Source organism: Oncorhynchus kisutch, linkage group LG20, assembly GCF_002021735.2.
Source record: "Oncorhynchus kisutch isolate 150728-3 linkage group LG20, Okis_V2, whole genome shotgun sequence".
NCBI lineage: Eukaryota > Metazoa > Chordata > Actinopteri > Salmoniformes > Salmonidae > Oncorhynchus > Oncorhynchus kisutch.
Window position 1 is genome coordinate 31799826 of NC_034193.2, and position 19444 is coordinate 31819269.

At 41.2% G+C, this 19444-nt stretch overlaps 1 long non-coding RNA gene across 1 annotated transcript; it reads left to right on the forward strand.

Moving 5' to 3' along the window:
• Positions 1-641: 641 nt before the first annotated feature.
• Positions 642-1874, forward strand: LOC116355389 (uncharacterized). The gene is made up of 2 exons (XR_004204405.1): positions 642-693; positions 1681-1874. It is a non-coding gene; the product is annotated as an uncharacterized LOC116355389 (long non-coding RNA).
• Positions 1875-19444: the final 17570 nt, after the last annotated feature.

Consider the following 19444-nt stretch of genomic DNA (forward strand, 5'->3'; position numbering starts at 1 on the left):
TGGACGAATTGCGTGCCCATAGTGAACTGCATTCTACTCTGTCCTAGATTGCTAATATATGCATATTATTATTACTATTGGTTTGAAAACACTCTGAAGTTTCTAAAACTGTTTGAATTATGTCTGTGAGTATAACAGAACTCATAGGGCAGGCAATCTTCCAAACAAGAAGTGAAATTCTGAATGTGGGTCAACATTGACGTCATCGTCCCCTCCTTTCCCAACAAGATATGGATCTGGTAGCACTTCCTAGCCTTCCACTAGATGTCCTCATTCAGTAGAAAGTGGAATGGAGCTTTTGGTGTGAACTTTGACCGAATGGGAGGGGAAATAGTCACTGTCCCAACAGAATGCCATTTTCCTGTGGCACATTTCTCTGTGGGTGCCACCGTCGTTCCATTTGGCTGCAGCTGAAAACGTATGATCCAGTTGGAACGTTATTGGATATATATGAAAATAACATCCTGAAGGTTGATGCTCTACTTAGTTTGACCAGTTTATTTGACCTGGAATATATATTTTTGAAGTTTTCGTGCGAGTTGTCTTGGACCAGTGTCAGTTTTTGGGCACGTGAGCTGAAAGTGGTAGCAAAGCAGCTAATTGGACACTAGTATTGGACATTATGGAACAAAACAATGATTTATTGTGGAACTAGGATTCCTTGCACTGCATTCTGATGAAAGATCATCAAAGGTAAGGGAATATTTATGATGTATTTTCGTATTTCTGTTGACTCCAACATGGCGGAGAAATACTTTTACGTCTGAGCGATGTCTCAGATTATTTTATTGTAGGCTTTTTCCGTAACGTTTAAAAAAAATCTGACACAGGGGTTGCATTTAAGAACCAGTGTTTCTTTAATTATATGTAGAACATGTATCTTTAGTCAAAGTTTATGATGAGTATTTCTGTTATCTGGCGTAGCTTTCTATAATTCCTCCGGATATTTTGGAGGCATTTCTGAACATGGCGTCAATGTAAACCGAGATTTGTGGATATAAATATGTATATTATCGAACAAAACATAAATGTATTGTGTCATGTGATGAAGATTTTCAAAACGTTAGTGATTCATTTTATCTCTAATCCTGCTTTTTTCCCCCTTTGATTTGGTGGTGGTCTAACATAAATATATGTTGTGTTATTGCTGTAAAACATTAAAAAAATCGGACATGATGGGTAGATGAACAAGATGTTTATCTTTCATTTGAGGTATTGGACTTGTTAATGTGTGAAAGTTAAATATTTCTAAATAATATTTTTGAATTCCCTGCGCCACCTTTTCAGCTGAATGGGGGGGGTGGAGTTCCCCTCGGGGATCGCCTTGCCATAATTTTAAGGGATTTTTTTTATCAATTAAAAATGAAAATAGGAAATGTTTTGAGTCAATAAGTATTCAACACCTTTGATTATGACAAGCCTAAATAAGTTCGGGAGTAAATAATTTCTTAACAAGTCACATAAATTGCATGGAATAATAGTTTTGTCACACCCTGATCTGTTTCACCTGTCTTTGTGCTTGTTTCACCTGTCTTTGTGCTTGTCTCCACCCCTCCAGGTGTCACCCATCTACCCCATTATCCCCTGTTTATTCATACCTGTGTTCTCTGTTTGTCTGTTGCCAGTTTGTCTTGTCATGTCAGGTCTTACCAGCGTCTTACCGCCTTCCTGTTTCTCTAGTTGTGTTTCCTAGTTTTTCCCGGTTCTGACCATTCTGCCTGCCCTGACCACGAGCCTGCCTGCCGTCCTGTACCTGTCTGACTCTGACCACGAGCCTGCCTGCTGTCCTGTACCTGTCTGACTCTGACCTGATTACGAACCTCTGCTTGCCCTCGGCCTGCCCCGTGTTTCTAATAAATAATCTGAGAACTGTATTATCAGCCTCCCGTGTCTGCATCTGGGTCATATCCTGAGTTGTGATAAGTTTACCATTATTTTTAATGATTACCTCATCTCTGTACCCAACACATACAATTATATGTAAGGTCCCTCAGTCAAGCAATGAATTTCAAACACAGATTCAACCACAAAGACCAATAAGGTTTTCCAATGCCTCGCAAAGAAGGGCACCAATTGGTAAAAAAAGAAGACACTGAATATCCTTTAAAGCATGGTGAAGTTATTTATTACACTTTTGATAGTGTGTCAATATGCCCAGTCACTACAAAAATGCTGGTGTCCTTTCTATTTCAGTTGCCAGAGAGGAAGAAAACCGCTCGATTTCACCATGCGGCCAATGGTGACTTTAAAACAGTTACAGAGTTTAATGGCTGTGATAGGAGAACTCAGTATGGATCAACAACATTGTAGTTACTCCACAATACTAACCTAACTGACAGAGTGAAAAGATGGAAGCCTGTACAGAATAAAAATATTCCAAAACATGAAATCCTGTTTACAATGGCACTGAAGTAATACTGCAAAAAATGTGTCAAAACAATTCACTTGTTATCCTGAAAACCAAGGATTATGTTGGGGTCAAATCCAATAGAACTCGTGACTGAGTACCATTCTCCATATTTTCAAGCATAGTGGTGGCTGCATCATGTTACGGGTATGCTTGCAATTGTTATGGACTGGAGAGTTTTTTTCAGTTTTTCATAAAAAAAATAAAAGGAATGGAGCGAAGAACAGGCAAAATTCTAGAGGAAACCTGGTTCTGTTTGCTTTCCACCAGACATTGGGAGATTAATTCACGTTTCAGCAGGACAATAACCTAAAACACAAGGCCAAATCTCCACTGGAGTTGTTTACCAAAGAGACTGTTAATGTTCCTGAGCGGCCGAGTTACAGTTTGACATAAATCTACTTGAAAAACTATCGCAAGACCTGAAAGTGGTTGCTTAGCAATGATAAATAACACATTTTATAATAGGCAAATTATGCACAATTCAGGTGTGGAAAGCTCTTAGAAACTTACCCAGAAAGACTTACAGCTGTAATCGATGCCAAAGGTTCTTCTACAAAGTATTGAATCAGGGGTGTAAATACGTATGTAAAGGAGATATCTGTATTTAATTTTAAATAAATATAGAAACAATTCTAAAAACATGTTTTCAGTCTAACACAACAAAATGTGGAATAAGTCAAGGGGTATGAATACTTTCTGAAGGCACTGTGTGTGTGTGTGTATATATATATATTTACAGTTGAAGTCAGAGGTTTACATAAATTTAGGATGGAGCCATTAAAACTTGTTTTTCCACTACTCCACAAATTTCTTGTCAACAAACTATTTGGCAAGTCAGTTAGGACATCTACTTTGTGAATGACACAAGTAATTTTTACAACAATTGTTTACAGACAGATTATTTCACTTATAATTCATTGTACCACAATTCCAGTGGGTCAGAAGTTTACATACACTAAATTGATTGTACCAGCTTGGAAAATTCCCGAAAATGATGTAATGGCTTAAGAAGCTTCTGATAGGCTAATTGACATCATTTGAGTTAATTGGAGGTGTACCTGTGGATGTATTTCAAGGCCTAGAGAAAACAGGTAAAAAAAGTGTCTATATCCATCTTAGTCAAATACATTTATACTCAGTTTGTCATGATTCCTGACATTTAATCAGAGTAAAAATGCCCTGATTTAGGTCAGTTAGGATCACCACATTATTTTAAGAATGTGAAATATCAGAATAATAATAGAGAGAATTATTTATTTTAGCTTTTACTTCTTTCATCACATTTTAACATACATTAAATTAGTATTTGCTAGCATTGCCTTTAAATTGTTTAACTTGGGTCAAACGTTACAGGTAGCCTTCCACAAGCTTCCCACAATAAGTTGGGTGAATTTTGGCCCATTCCTGCTGACAGAGCTGGTGTAACTGAATCAGGTGTGTAGGCCTCCTTGCTCCCACAAGCTTTTTCAGTTCTGCCCACACATGCTCTATAGAATTGAGGTCAAGGCATTCTGATGGCCACTCCAATACCTTGACTTTGTTGTCCTTTAGCAATTTTACCACAACTTTGGAAGTATGCTAGTGGTCATTGTCCATTTGGAAGGCCCGTTTGCAACCAAGCTTTAATTTCCACATGTCCTCCCTCATGATGCCATCTATTTTGTGAAGTGCACCAGTCCATCCTGCAGCAAAGGACCCCCACAACATGATGCTGCCACCCCCGTGTTTCACGGTTGGGATAGTGTTCTTCGGCTTGCAAGCTTCCCCCTTTTTCCTCCAAACATAATGATGGTTATTATGGCCAAACAGTTCTATTTTTTTTTCAAAAGACCAGAGGACATTTCTACAAAAAGTACAATCTTTGTCCCCATGTGCAGTTGCAAATCTTAGTCTTGCTTTTTTATGGTGGTTTTGGAGCAGTGGCTTCTTCCTTGCTGAGCGGCCTTCAGGTTATGTCGATATAGGACTCGTTGTACTGTCGATATAGATACTTTTGTATTTGTTTCATCCAGCATCTTCACAAGGTTTTTTGCTGTTGTTCTGGGATTGATTTGTACTTTTCTCACCAAAGTATGTTATGGCTCTGAGTTTGAAGGTAGGCCTTGAAATACATCCACAGGTACACCTCCAATTGACTCAAATGATGTCAGTTAGCCTATCAAAAGCTTCTAAAGCCATGACATAGTTTTCTGGAATTTTCAGAGCTGTTTAAAGGCACAGTCAACTTAGTGTATGTAAACTTCTGACCCACCCACTGGAATTGTGATTGTGAATTTTAAGTGGAATAATGTGTTTGTAAACAATTGTTGAAAAACTGACTTGTTTCATGCACAAAGTAGGTGCCCAAACAGACTTGCCAAAACTATAGTTTGTTAACAAGAAATTTGTAGAGTGGTTGAAAAACAAGTTTTAATGACTCCAACGTAAGTGTATGTAATCTTCCGACTTCAACTGGATATATATTCACACTGTGAACAAAAATATAAATGTAAAGTGTTGGTCCCATTTCTCTCAAATGTGTGGCACAAATTTGTTTACATCCCTGTTAGTGAGCAGTTCACCTTTTTGCCAAGGTAATCCATCCACCTGAAAAGTGTGGCATATCAAGATGCTGATAAAGAAAACCCTAGAGTTGATTTCTGTGGCACCTCTGATATCAAGTTAGCATAAACGCTCTGTATAACAGGAAAGAAATCCTCCTCCCTCATGTGGTACCCTTTCTGCAGGCTCATCCTGACATGACACTCCAGCATGACAATGTCACCAGTCATACTGCTCGTTCTGCCATGGCCAGTGAAGAGCCCGGATCTCAATCCCATTGAGCATGTCTGGGACCTGTTGGATCAGAAGGTGAGAGCTAGGGCCATTCCCCCCAGAAATGTCCGGGAACTTGCAGGTGCCTTGGTGGAAGAGTGGGGTAACATCTGGAAAATCTGGTGCAGTCCATGAGGAGGAGATGCATTGCAGTACTTAATGCAGCTTGTGGCCAGACCAGATACTGACTGTTACTTCTCATTTTGACCCACCTTTGTTCAGGGACACATTATTTCATTTCTGTTAGTCACATGTCTGTGGAACTTGTTCAGTTTATGTCTCAGTTGTTGAATCTTGTTGCTCATACAAAAATGCACACATGTTAAGTTTGCAAAAAAATAAACGCAGTTGACAGTGAGATATTGATTGATTGATATTGATTTGCTTAACACTCTTTAGTTGCTACATGATTCCATATGTGTTATTTCATAGTTTTGATGTCGTCACTATTAATGAAGAAAAACCCTTGAATGACTAGGTGTGTCCAAACTTTTGACTGGTACTGTACATGTAAAAACATATATAAAATGTTTCCTGATCTTTCTTATATCGCTCAGATAGAGGACAGACACTTCAGAACAAACTTCATTCCTTTTTTGGGGGGGAAAGTTATTCAATGGGCTTGTAATCAAATATATAGTACATTTAGTACATGTTTTTTTATTCTTCAGGCTGTCTTAAACTTCTAAATCAAATAGCTAAATTATCTAGACAGGGCATAGACTTTAGAGAGTTATTAAACAGCATGATCATTATACAGGTGCACCTTGTGTTGGGGACAATAAAAGGCCACATTAAAATGTGCATTTTTTCACACAACACAATGCCACAGGTGTCTCATGTTTTGAGAGAGCATGCAAATGGCATGCTGACTACAGGATTGTCCACCAGAGCTGTTGCCAGAGATTTTAATGTTAATTTCTCTACCATAAGTCGCCTCCAACCGGCCTCACAACTACAGACCATGTGTAACCACGCCAGCCTAGCAGTGGAGGTCAGTGCCGTTCATGATGAGGAAGGACAATTTTTATTTTATTTATTTATTTATTTTATTGCTGTAGCAAGTTGGATTCCATTCACCCAGTTCAATGTAACATCAATAGGTTTAGGCCACTACATGATACACAAATGTTCTCTACACCCATCATGAGGTTGCTACAACCTAGCCTATGAATGAAAGTTTACAACGTAGGTGCACACAGGTAGAGAAAAACATTTGAGATGACATACAGTGACATATGGACAGACAGTGACAAATTCAATACCGCCTTGCACACTCTTGCCTGCATCTAGCTTATCTAGGGTGTAATCATTAGTCCAAAAGTTGTAAACAAGAGTTTCTATTGGACAAATTCAGGCATTTTCATTATCCCTGTTTCATTTGCGTCCGTTTAAGAAAAGTTTTTCAACAGAATTGGCGGAATGAATACACCCCTGATCACAGTTCACTTTCATAGCAGCCACGTTGTAGTCATTCTAGCCTCTATGCACTCTCCTCCTCTCACCGTTCCCTTCGTTTGTGAACTTCAATAAATAACACATTAGCTGTATGTGAACAGGCAAAAAAAACTTTACAGGCCAAGCAAGGTCATAACTGCTAACAAACAGCCTATATCGTTGTACCCATATTAGCTAAACTAACGTCCTAGTCAACATAGCTAATAGAACAAATGCATTAGTAAACCTGCTACAGTCATGCAATGTCAGTGTATAGTCAGTAAGCTGTTACACTTGCGTGCCCCAGTGGCAATATATTAATAAAACCAAAAGCTTACGTTGATAGTTATAGCCAGCTAGCTAACATAGCATCCCTCTGTTTGAGCAACTAAACTAGCCAGCTGCATTTGCTAGTTCAGTGAAACTGAAAGTGAAAAAAATGAGAAAATCTCTCTCTCTTGATTCTCCTTAATTTAAAGAAATTTAACTGTTCAACTATTGTTTTTCTTTCTCTTTGAGTCAGCTACTCACCACATTTTATGCACTGCATTGCTTAGCTAGCTGTAGCTTATGCTTTCAGTACTAGATTAATTATTTGATCCTTTGATTGAGTGGACAATATATCAGTTCATACTGCAAGAGCTCTGATAGTATGGAGGACGTCCTCTGGAAGTTGTCATGATTACTGTGTAAGTCTATGGAAGGGGGTGAGAACCAAGAGCCTCCTAGGTTTTGTGTTGAATTAAATATATCAAGAGGAGGATGGAAGCTAGCTGTCCTCTGGCTAAACCATGGTGCTACCCTACAGAGTGCTGTTGAGGCTGCTGTAGACCGTGTGTTTTAATAAATTATTTGGTGACTTGAATATATTTAGTATAGTTTTATCTAAAACTGATTACTTTTTCAATGTTTTACCATTTTTATTTTTATGTAATTCACTGAAGAGAATGATCACCCCTTCTTCCTCTGAGGAACCTCCACCTCTGAGGAGCCACCCGGACAGCTGATGAAACTGTGGGTTTGCACAAGCAACGTATTTCGGCATAAACTGTCAGAAACCATCTCAGGGAAGCTCATCTGTGTGCTTGTTGTCCATACCAGGGTTCTTGACCTGACTGCAGTTCGGCGTCGTAACCGACTTCAGGGGGAAAATGCTCACCTTCGATGGCCACTGGCTAGCTGGAGAAGTGTGCTCTTTGTGGATGAATCCCGGTTTCAACAATACTGCGTGTATATCATTGTCTGGGTGAGCGATTTGCTTATGTCAACGTTGTGAACAGAGTGCCCCATGGTGGCGTTGAGGTTTTAGTATCGGCAGGCATAAGCTATGGAAAACAAACACAATTGCATTTTATCGATGGCAATTTGAATGCACAGATACCATGACGAGATCCTAACGCCATCACCTCATGTTTCAGCATGATAATGCACAGCCCCATGTCACAAGGATCTGTACACAATTCCTGAAAGCTGAAAATGTCCCAGTTCTTCAATGGCCTGCATATTCACCAAACATGTCACCCATTGAGCACGTTTGGGATGCTCTGGATTGACATGTTCGACAGCGTATTCCAGTTCCTGCCAATATCCAGCAACTTCGCACAGCCATTGAAGCGGAGTGGGACAAAATTCCACAGGCCACAATCAACAACCTGATCAACTATATGCACATGAGGCAAATGGTGTTTTTTTATTGCTAGGTATTACGGCACTAGAAACACAAGCTTTTCGCTGCACCTGCGATAACACTTGAAATCTGTGTACGTGACCAATAAACTGATTTAATGTTGGGTGGGAAGAATTGTCTATTGAATGCCTTGTTTATTTTATTTTATTATTTAATTCCACAGTGTTTGTTCAGTACCTTGTGCTTTTTATTTGCAGGCTGCACTGTGGGGGCATGGTAGAGGTGGGCAGGCACAGTGTCTGCATTCTGGGGGTAATGTGTCTTATAAGCTCATACCTCTCTCTTCACTCTCTCTGACTCCTCTCTTTCTCTCTCTGCCTCTCTCTTTCCCTGTCTCTCTCCCTCCCTCTTTGCCCCCACCCCTCCCTATCTGTTGGGGGGGTTTGATGTTGTGAGTGCGGCTGTCTGCCAAGGTGCTCCCCATGATTAGGGAAACGACTGCTGTATTTATGTAATGTTAGCATAGCTATTATTAAAAAAGCTATTTTTTTATCCAATTTTGACTTTGCAGCTGGCCTATCTAAGGGGAAATCGCTCAATTCTGCCCCTAGGGCAACACTCATGACAAGAAACATCGACCTGCATTTAAATTAGGGGGAAGAGAGTGTAATGAATAATACTCCTACATTCCACAAATCCAGTGTTTTTTCCCCTGCTTGCTCTCAGACTCAAAAACAATGGGACATTGTCACCAGAGAAAAGAAAAGCCTTGTTGAATGTGTTACTGCCTTCTTTTTTTCTTCCTTTCATTTCATTCATCTTCTCCTTCTCTCTCATTTACCCCTTTTTCTGCACTCACTTTTTCCTTATTTGTCTTATATGAATGCATATTCATGCCGGACTATTTCAGAATGGCGGGGCCCAGGATGATTTCTGAACTGTGTGAGCGAGTGTGTGACCTGCTGCACAGTGGACCCTTTGTGTAGGGCCCTGGTTTATAACACCTCCACTCTCCTCTGCCGCGCTGCTTTTACAGTATCCCCTTTCTCCTTACCACTACTCCCTCCCTATTCCACCACACCAGCCCAGAAACACTTTCATGCACAGACATAAAACTGCTGCTTGGTTTTTATTGTAGGCAGGGATCACTAAATCTTTCCACAGAGGGAAGCATGTCGTGTACTTTTCTCTCCCTCTGTGCTCTAAATCCTGAGCTTTCACTGCAGGGAAAGGCAACGTACAGTACAAAGTACAGACACAAATGCAATAGCTTTGTTCTGGGCGTCCACAATAGTGTATTTTCCTGTGGTATGTAGGGCGGCTATATGTAGGACCAGATGTTTGGAAGAATAAGTCAACAAGTCAAAACCATTATAATCTTTATACTGTGCTACCATCATAGCTTTCATTTTCTCTTTTCTTTATCGTGCTGTAGTTAACTTACTCAGTCCCTGTCAGCAACACACACTTTAATCTCTAGTAGTGGCTGGTGAATTAAAAGTTATATGGACGTTTTAATGAAGCCAATGGGATTACGTATTTATTTACAAAGAGGATGTTTGTATATTTGTCATTGTTTTTGTTGTTTCCTGAAATTCATGAGGTAGACCATCCTCTTCTTTCTCCCTTGAGGAGCCTTCCATGGTATCTTCCATATCCTCTACTCCCTCCATCCAGTATACCTCTTTTCTCTGCCTCCTTCCTTTCCCTCTCTCTCTTTCACCACCTTTCTCTAAAAGAGACATGCAGTGCATCTCTATTAGCATCAGACAGTAGCACCACCACTTCTAGGTCAACATCTGGTGCACAGAGATTACAGTACTCACAGTTCATGGTGCTATGTGTTAACACCGGTTAGAAGAAAATAGGGCACTCCATATTGTCTCTGTTTTTGTCACTGAGAAATGTAAATGAGGAATGTAAAGTGTAAATGTTTCTTGAAGGCTTTTAGTCCAACAGAATGTAGTGTGGTCATAGTTATTATGGCTAGCTACACATGATGACTGCTCCTTTTACATACTTTCTTCAGACCCCCATTCAGATCCATTGAGAGCACCATCAATATCGCCACTATATTTATTTTCCTACATTAAAAAATGCTGTGTTGTTTGGATGACCCAACTGCTGGGTTGCAGGCGTCAGGTAACTTAGTCAGGTTGTTTTCTTTAAAAGAGCAGGGTTGGGTTGTTGATTGTGGGTTATTGGTGCTGGGTTTCTGAGATATGAGTGGCGTGGCTATCAGATAGTTCTTTGTAACCACCCACCAGGATTAAATGTCATCCCTTTTTATCTGTTCTGCTAAGGTTGACATTTTTGTAGCTTCAATTAGGTTTACAGAAGTGCATAGGTTCCCTAAAGGCCTATGCAGATCCCAGTGTTGGGATAGATACCACCTTAATATAATATGCACAAAATAATCATATTATTCAATTAAGAATTTTGTTTGTTTTGGAAAATTGTAGTTTGCACTATGTAAGTTTAACATGATGAACAGAAATGTAATTTACTCTCACGGTTGGCCAATAAAATCTGAAAGCAACACCTCCAATTGTAAATAACCTAAGGATTATATTAAAAAAGACCCAACTGCTAGGTCAAACCAGTAGGAAATTTAAAAATACCTGATAGTTAAATTAACCCATGTTTGGGAAATCCCAACAACCCAACATATTGAAACTTTTGTTTTGATTAGATTAGTACAGATTTTCTCAGGGGACCCCACATGGGACCCTGACCCCAAGTTTGGGAACCACTGTACTAACCTCTTTCTCTACTTGCTTACTCTCTGTCTCCTTTACTCCCTCCTGCATGCATTCCAGCCTGCTTCATGCCTCGATCACACCGGCAGCATCATTGCATTTTGGTGTACCAGAAGCACATAAATTTCCAATGGAATGCTGCATTTCTGTTGCAATATTGCGTTGCAGAGGCAGTGGGTTCTGTGTGGTGCTTAAGTTGGATTTATCGAACATATGTGTCAAACTGTATGCATAGTTGGCTTGACAGAAATGGTAGTTAAATTTTTGTTGAACACATATTCAGATGATACTGTGTAACATTTTGCACAAAGAAGCTGTTGGTATGATCAAGGCGTCAGACTCACCACTGAGCACCACATCACTGTCTATCTCAGTAGCCTACTCTCTGTAAAGCAAAGTTGTCATGAGAACTTAATAATTGCTGAGGTACACTCCATTTAACGTTAGCTTCTTACTTCATCCTTCTAACTGGAAAATACTAGCCAGAACCCTTCAACGTTACTGCAATAGAAGTCTCTGCCGGCACCTAGCCATCTGGCTGACTGAAATACAGAATCTATCAGCTTATTATACAACGGGTGGGTCTAATCCTGCATGATGATTGGTTAAAACCACATTCCAGCCGGTGTCTATTCCACAAGTTACCACCAGGCTAAATCTATAACGTTAAAAGGTTTATTAACTCTGTTCCATCTGACTGCGCAATCCACTGTCTCATCAGCCCAGCCAGGCACTTTATAAACTTGATCTCCACTATAAAAGCATCTAGACATTATCTCACATTTATTTTAGACAAACATTTAGTTTTCAACAGCAGACATTTGTATAAACCTTGCTATCTGTGTCTCTGACATTTGCAACATTGTTTCAATATTCAAAATGTTGCCTTATTAGCTAATTGTTAAGTATCTATCCAAATAAATGTCACTAGAAAACAGCTTAAACAAATGCAGCTACTTTCCTTTTATTCTGGCAGTAAGTTAGCCTTAGTTGTCTAGCTAGCAAGCAAGGTATAAGAACGTTGCCAGCAAACATTTAGAACAAATGACTGGGTCACGTCCATAGACACGGAACAAAAAATATGAAAGACCAGCCGGCTTGGGTAGCAACTCTAGATTTGTGTAGGGACTATATCTTGTGGATGGATGAAATATTTTGAATAAATGTATCAAAATAACATCTTTAATGAAAATATGTCAATCATTATTTGAATAAACTAACAGTCAAACAATGCCTAACACCCGTACCAATATATTCTCCAAACACCGGCTTCTCGGGATTATCACTTAACTATTTACCAGTTGTTCAATCATCCTCCGACAGTCAGTTTTTTGTTTGGGGGATGTCTATAGACATGGCAGGAGTCACGGGACATTTTAAAAATGCCTTTTGTCCGGCACCTCACACACACACTCTAAGCATGATCCAGAGGGGTTGGGTTAAATGCGGAAGACACATTTCAGTTGAAGGCATTCAGTTGTACAACTGACTAGGTATCCCCCTTTCCTTTCCCTTTAGCTCCCTACTTGAGCCGACTCCGTGCCGCAAGAGGGCGGAGTTAGCCGTTTGAGAGAGTGGTGAATGTGCTGCTAAAAAGGCAAATCGGGGGACACAGGTGAGCATAAATATAAAATCCCTGTTCATGATTCCACTCGTTCACAAAGAGGCAAGCATGATTAGAACTCAGTCAGATCAAGAATATAAGCATTCTGAACTTTGATCTACGCTGGGAGAAATATTTAGACGTTGACCCGTAATATCTTTTCTTTATTGTGTACAAAATATGTAATATGTATATATAATTTTATTATAGCCCCGAGCTCAGTGTTGCCTGTAGCCTGTAACAGAACACACAGCTCAACATGCAGCCACAACCAGCCAGCTGAACAGAAAGAAATGAAAAAGCTAACAAATTGCTAATAAGCAAAGAGGGAAGGAATGTGAGAGAGAGGTCAGTGGGAAGATTGACAGCAATTATTAAAAGTGGTGGGGACTCTCTCTCTCTCTCTCATTCTTCTCAGTTTGAATGCTCTCTCTCTCTTTCTCCCCCTCCATCATGGTATGTTGGATATGAGTGATAGGCACTCTGCACAGGTATAGTGGGAAGAGGGGGAGAACAATACCCACTCTGTGCAAAGGGCGTGCCCCCCTGGGAGGGAGAAGCAGGGGCAGGATGGGACAGAACATATCTCAAGAGGAACATCTTGAGGTGGAGGTGTGCTGGGTGGGGGTGCAGGCGGTGGGTGGGGGGTACTCCAACTCCCCCTTTTCCCCCTTAGACTATTTTCATTTCTGTTTCTTCTCTGCCCCCCTTTTCTTCCCTAGGTCCACGGAGCCTTGGACTGTTGTTTACGAGGCGATATAAATTCCTTCTCAAATATGAAATGTCAACAAAAGCCAGGAAAAAGGGCCAGAAATTACAACTATGGCGTTTTCAGAGTAACAAAAATTGATATAAATATGAACATACGAAATGTGATCTGAGTGAATGTTTTAGCCTGCATGTATTCCCTCTCAATCTATCTCTCCCCATACCTCTCTCTCTCCCCTCCCTCTTTCCCCTCTCTCTCTCCCTCCCTAACTAACCCCCCCTCTCTCCCTCTGTTATCTCCCACAGACTGACACCAAGAAAAGTGACAGTTCTTTATGGAAGCCCTCCCACCTTTAGACAATCATTCTCTCTCTCTCTGTCTGTTGTTCCCTTTCTCTCCTGTTCTCTTCTTTTTCGTGATAGTAAACAGTCAACAGTGGTTGAATCGGTGCCATCGCTGAGTGAACTAGGCCAGCCAAGTACTGCTACAGGTCATCAGGTTTGCAAGGCAGAGAGTGAGAAAGCAATTAAATTAAATAAAGACTGAGAATAGATGGGAACAGGATGAAAACAACTATTAGGTGTATGCCAAATGGCAGCCTATTTACTATACACTTAAAAATAAGAGTCCTGCCGTAGGGTGTTATTTGCATATTTCCCAAGGTGCCTTTCGAGTGAATTTTAGGGTTAACAGTACCACCCATGACTGTGTTTGCTAGTGACATTGTTGTTGAATGCATTCATTCATTCTTTCCTAATATTGTGACCTTCAGTAACTGAGTGGATATGTAACATTCAAATGTATTTATTTAAGCTATGACAATGCAAAATAGTCCTGTGTGGCTCAACTGGAGAGAGCATGGTGCCAGAGCTGTGGGTTTGATTCCCACAGAGATCAGTACGAGATAATGTTTCCACTCATTACAGTAAGTCAGTCTGGACAAGAGGGTCTACTGAATGACTCAAATGTAACATATTTCATAAGGCTTTCTTTCTTACTTATACCCTGAAACTCTTAGGCTTGCAAAGTGATGGGAAGAGTAAGTTATGTGACTACCTTAATTATGTGACTACCTTAATCACCTAAACTGGAACAACCATTTCAGTAATGGGTTCAACAAGTCCAAGTAACAGATTGGAAAAATGTATATAATTTATATTTGTGTAACATAATATTAATTAATCAATCAATGTACATGCAAAAACGTAGATTTTGAAACAAACAAATCTAAAAACCAACCTGCAATAGAGCATGCTGGGAAATATGATCATCACTGCCATGGTTTTGGTTCAACTCTGGTATTAACACCAACATCGGTTATTTTATGCCACTGAGTGTTAATTGAACTCTTCACAGTGTTAACTGTGAATCAACACTAGAAATGTTTAACAAAAAAGTAAACACTGTCCAATTTACTGTGTGCTATGAAAGAGACATCTCCTATAAGGTATGAAGGTAAGACCCAGATGCAGACCACGTCGAATAAACAATAGTTTAATATCCCAACAAGGGTAGGCAATAGACAGGTCAAGGCAGGCAGGGGTCAGTAAACCAGAGGTGGGGCAACAATACCGGGCGGCAGGCAGGGTAAGGTAGAGGTCGGTAATCCAGAGGGGGGCAAAGGAACAGGTTGGCAGGCAGGCTCAGGGGCAGGCAGAGTGGTCAGGCAGGTGGGCTCAGTACTGAGGGCCACAGTCGGAGACCATGTCCACGGTCATTCCATGGATCTGGAAGACGTGCTGCACCATGAGCTGGGCCGTCTCCTTGGCAGAGGGAAACTTGGGGAGAGGAATGAAGTGGGTGGCCTTGGAAAAGGGATCTACCATGGTCAGGATGGCGGTGTTGCCATCAGACAGGGGAGACCCATGACAAAGTCCAGGGAGATGTGAGACCAGGAGCGATGAGGGATGGGAATAGGTTGGAGGAGGCCATGGTAAGCCATGGTAGACGACCAAAAGTCTTGTCGCAGGAAGACCAGTTGAGAACAAGTTCTCATTTACAACTGCGACTTCGCCATGATAAAGCATAGCAGTGTGAACAGACAGCAACACAGAGTTACACATGGAGTAAACAATAAACAAGTCAATAACTCAGTAGAAAAAAAGAGTCTATATACATTGTGTGCAAAATGATGAGGAGGTAGGCGAATAATAAAAATTTTAACAGATTAACACTGCAGTGATAAATGATCAGATGGTCATGTGCAGGTAGAGATACTGGTGTGCAAAAGAGCAGAAAAGTAAATAAATAAAAACAGTATGGGGATGAGGTAGGTAAATTGGGTGGGTTATTTACCGATGGACTATGTACAGCTGCAGCGATCGGTTAGCTGCTCAGATAGCAGATGTTTAAAGTTGGTGAGGGAGATAAAAGTCTCCAACTTCAACGATTTTTACAATTCATTCCAGTCACAGGCAGCAGAGAACTGGAAGGAAAGGCGGCCAAATGAAGTGTTGGCTTTAGGGATGATCAGTGAGATACACCTGCTGGAGCGCATGCTACGGGTGGGTGTTGCCATCGTGACCAGTGAACTGAGATAAGGTGGAGCTTTACCTAGCATGGAATTGTATATGACCTGGAGCCAGTGGGGCTGGCGACGAATATGTAGCGAGGGCCAGCCGACTAGAGCATACAGGTTCGCAGTGGTGGGTGGTATAAGGTGCTTTAGTAACAAAACGGATGGCACTGTGATAAACTGCATCCAGTTTGCTGAGTAGAGTATTGGAAGCCATTTTGTAGATGACATCGCCGAAGTCGAGGATCATTAGGATAGTCAGTTTTACTAGGGTAAGTTTGGCGGCGTGAGTGAAGGAGGCTTTGTTTGCCGAAATAGAAAGCCGATTCTAGATTTGATTTTGGATTGGAGATGTTTGATATGAGTCTGGAAGGAGAGTTTACAATCTAGCCAGACACCTAGGTACTTATAGATGTCCACATATTCTAGGTCGGAACCATCCAGGGTGGTGATGCTAGTCGGGCGTGCGGGTGCAGGCAGCGAACGGTTGAAAAGCATGCATTTGGTTTTACTAGTGTTTAAGAGCAGTTGGAGGCCACGGAAGGAGTGTTGTATGGCGTTGAAGCTCGTTTGGAGGTTAGATAGCACAGTGTCCAAGGAAGGGCCAGAAGTATACAGAATGGTGTCGTCTGCGTAGAGGTGGATCAGTGAATCGCCCGCAGCAAGAGCAACATCATTGATATATACAGAGAAAAGATTCAACCCGAGAATTGAACCCTGGGGGTTAAAGTGGCGAGACAGGGCATCCAGCTCAACATTCCTGAACCCCGGCCGGTAGGAGAGGAAGAAGTTGAACCGTGTAACCAGCAGGACCCATCTTGCCTGCCTGGAGTTGAGGAGCTTGGTGGTGCGGAGATACTCCAGGTTTTTGTGGTCAGTCCAGACAATGAACAAATTTTCCACCCCATTGAGCCAGTGCCTCCATTGCCATCTTCACCGCGAGAAGCTCCCGATTCCCCACATCATAATTCCTCTCCATGGCGGTGAGGCGGTGGGAGAAAAAGGCGCAGGGATGCAGCTTAAGGTTCAGGGCAGAACGTTGGGACAGAACAGCCCCCACTCTGAGTTACGAAGCGTCGGCCTCCACCACAAACTGACGGGAAGGGTTCGGATGAGCCAGGGTTGGAGCCGTGGTGAAGTGGTGTTTCAGGTACCGGAACACCCGGTCCGCAACGGTGGACCACATGAACGGAACCTTGGTAGAGGTGAGGGCAGATAATACAGCGATAAAAGTTGGTGAACCCCAGGAAGCACTGCAGCTTCACCCTGGAGGTAGGGTGAGGCCAGTCCACAACCGCTTTCACCTACTCGGAATCCATCTTGATGCTCCCAGCAGAGATGATGTACAGTTAAAGTCGGAAGTTTACATACACCATAGCCAAATACATTTAAACTCAGTTTGTCACAATCCCTATCATTTAATCCTAGTAAAAATTCCCTGTTTTAGGTCAGTTAGGATCACCACTTTATTTTAGGAATGTGAAATGACAGAATAATAGATAATAGTAAAGAGAATTATTGATTTCAGATTTTTTTTCTTTCATCACATTCCCAGTGGGTAGAAGTTAACATACACTCAATTACCATTGCGCTTAAATTGTTTAACTTGGGTCAAACGTTTTGGGTAGACTAACACAAGCTTCCCACAATAAATTAGGTGAATTTTGACCCATTCTCCTGGCAGAGCTGGTGTAACTGAGTCAGGCTTGTAGACATCATTGCTCTCACATGCTTTTTCAGTTCTGCCCACACATTTTCTATAGGATTGAGGTCAGAGCTTTGTGATGGCCACTTGAATACCTTGAATGTGTTGTCCTTAAGCCATTTTGCACAACTTTGGAAGTATGCTTGGAGTCATTGTCCATTAGGAAGACCCGTTTGCGACCAAACTTTAACTTTCTGACTGATGTCTTGAGAGGTTTCTTCAATATATCCACATAATTTTCCTCCCTCAAGATGCCATCTATTTTGTGAAGTCCCCCAGTCCCTCCTGCAGCAAAGCACCCCAACAACAGGATGCTGCCACCCCCGTGCTTCACGGTTGGGATGGTGTTTCTTCAGCTTGCAAGTCTCCCTCTTTTTCCTCCAAACATAACGATGGTCATTATGGTCAAACAGTTTTATTTTTTTTCATCAGACCAGAGGACATTTCTACAAAAAGTACGATCTTTGTTCCCATGTGCAGTTGCAAACCGTAGTCTGGCTTTTTTATGGCGGTTTTGGAGCAGTGGCTTCTTCCTTGCTGAGCGACCTTCAGGTTATGTCAATATAGGACTCATTTTATCGTGGAAAAATATATACACGTTTGTACCTGTTTCCTCCAGCACCTTCACAAGGTCCTTTGTGTTGTTCTGGGATTGATTTGCACTTTTCGCACCAAACTATGTTCATCTCTAGGAGACAGAACGAGTCTCCTTCCTGAGTGGTATGAATTCTGCGTGGTCCCCTGGTGTTTATACTTGTGTACTATTGTTTGTACAGATGAATGTGGTACCTTCAGGAATTTGGAAATTGCTCCCAATGAAGAACCAGACTTGTGGAGGTCTACAATATTTTTTATGAGGTTTTGGCTGATTTGTTTTGATTTCCCCATGATGTCAAACAAAGAGGCACTGTGTTTGAAGATAGTCCTTGAAATACATCCACAAGGAACACCTCCAATTGACTCAAATGATGTCAATTAGCTGATCAGAAGCTTCTATAGCCATGACATAATTTGGGGAATTTTCCAAGCTGTTTAAAGGCACAGTCAACTTAGTGTATGTAAACTTCTGACCCACTGGATTTGTGATACAGTGAAATAATCTGTCTGGAAACAATTGTTGGAAATATTACTTGTGTCACGCACAAAGTAGATGTCCTAACCAACTTGCCAAAACTATAGTTTGTTAACCTGTAGTGACGCCCAGCCCGTGAACGGGATCATCATCTATCATCATCTGACACTAATTAGCATAACGCAACGGACATAAATCTTCCTAGAAAATATTCCTATTCATGAAAATCACAAGTGAAATATATTGAGACACAGCTTAGCCTTTTGTTAATCACCCTGTCATCTCAGATTTTCAAAATATGCTTTACAGCCAATGCTAGACAAGCATTTGTGTAAGTTCATCATAGCCTAGCATAGTATTATGCCTTGCTAGCAGCAGGCAAACTTGTCACGAAAATCAGAAGAGCAATCAAATTAAATCGTTTACCTTTGATGAACTTCGGATGTTTTCACTCACGAGACTCCCAGGTAGACAGCCAAAGTTCATTTTTCCTTTGGCTGAGAAATCGCCCGGAAATTGCGTCCACCACAACGCCGAAAAATATTCCAAATTAGCTCCATAATATGGACAGAATCATGGCAAACGTTGTTTATAATCAATCCTCAAGTTGTTTTTCAAATATCTATTCGATAATATATCAACCGGGACAGAGCTTTTTCAGTAAGACCGGGTGAAAAAATGGCTACCTCTGTCTTTTGCGCGAGAAATAAACAAAGAGCCATCAGGTGGACACTGACGCAATGTTGTCGCTCAGGCTCATTTTTCAAAATAAAAGCCTGAAACTATGCCTTGT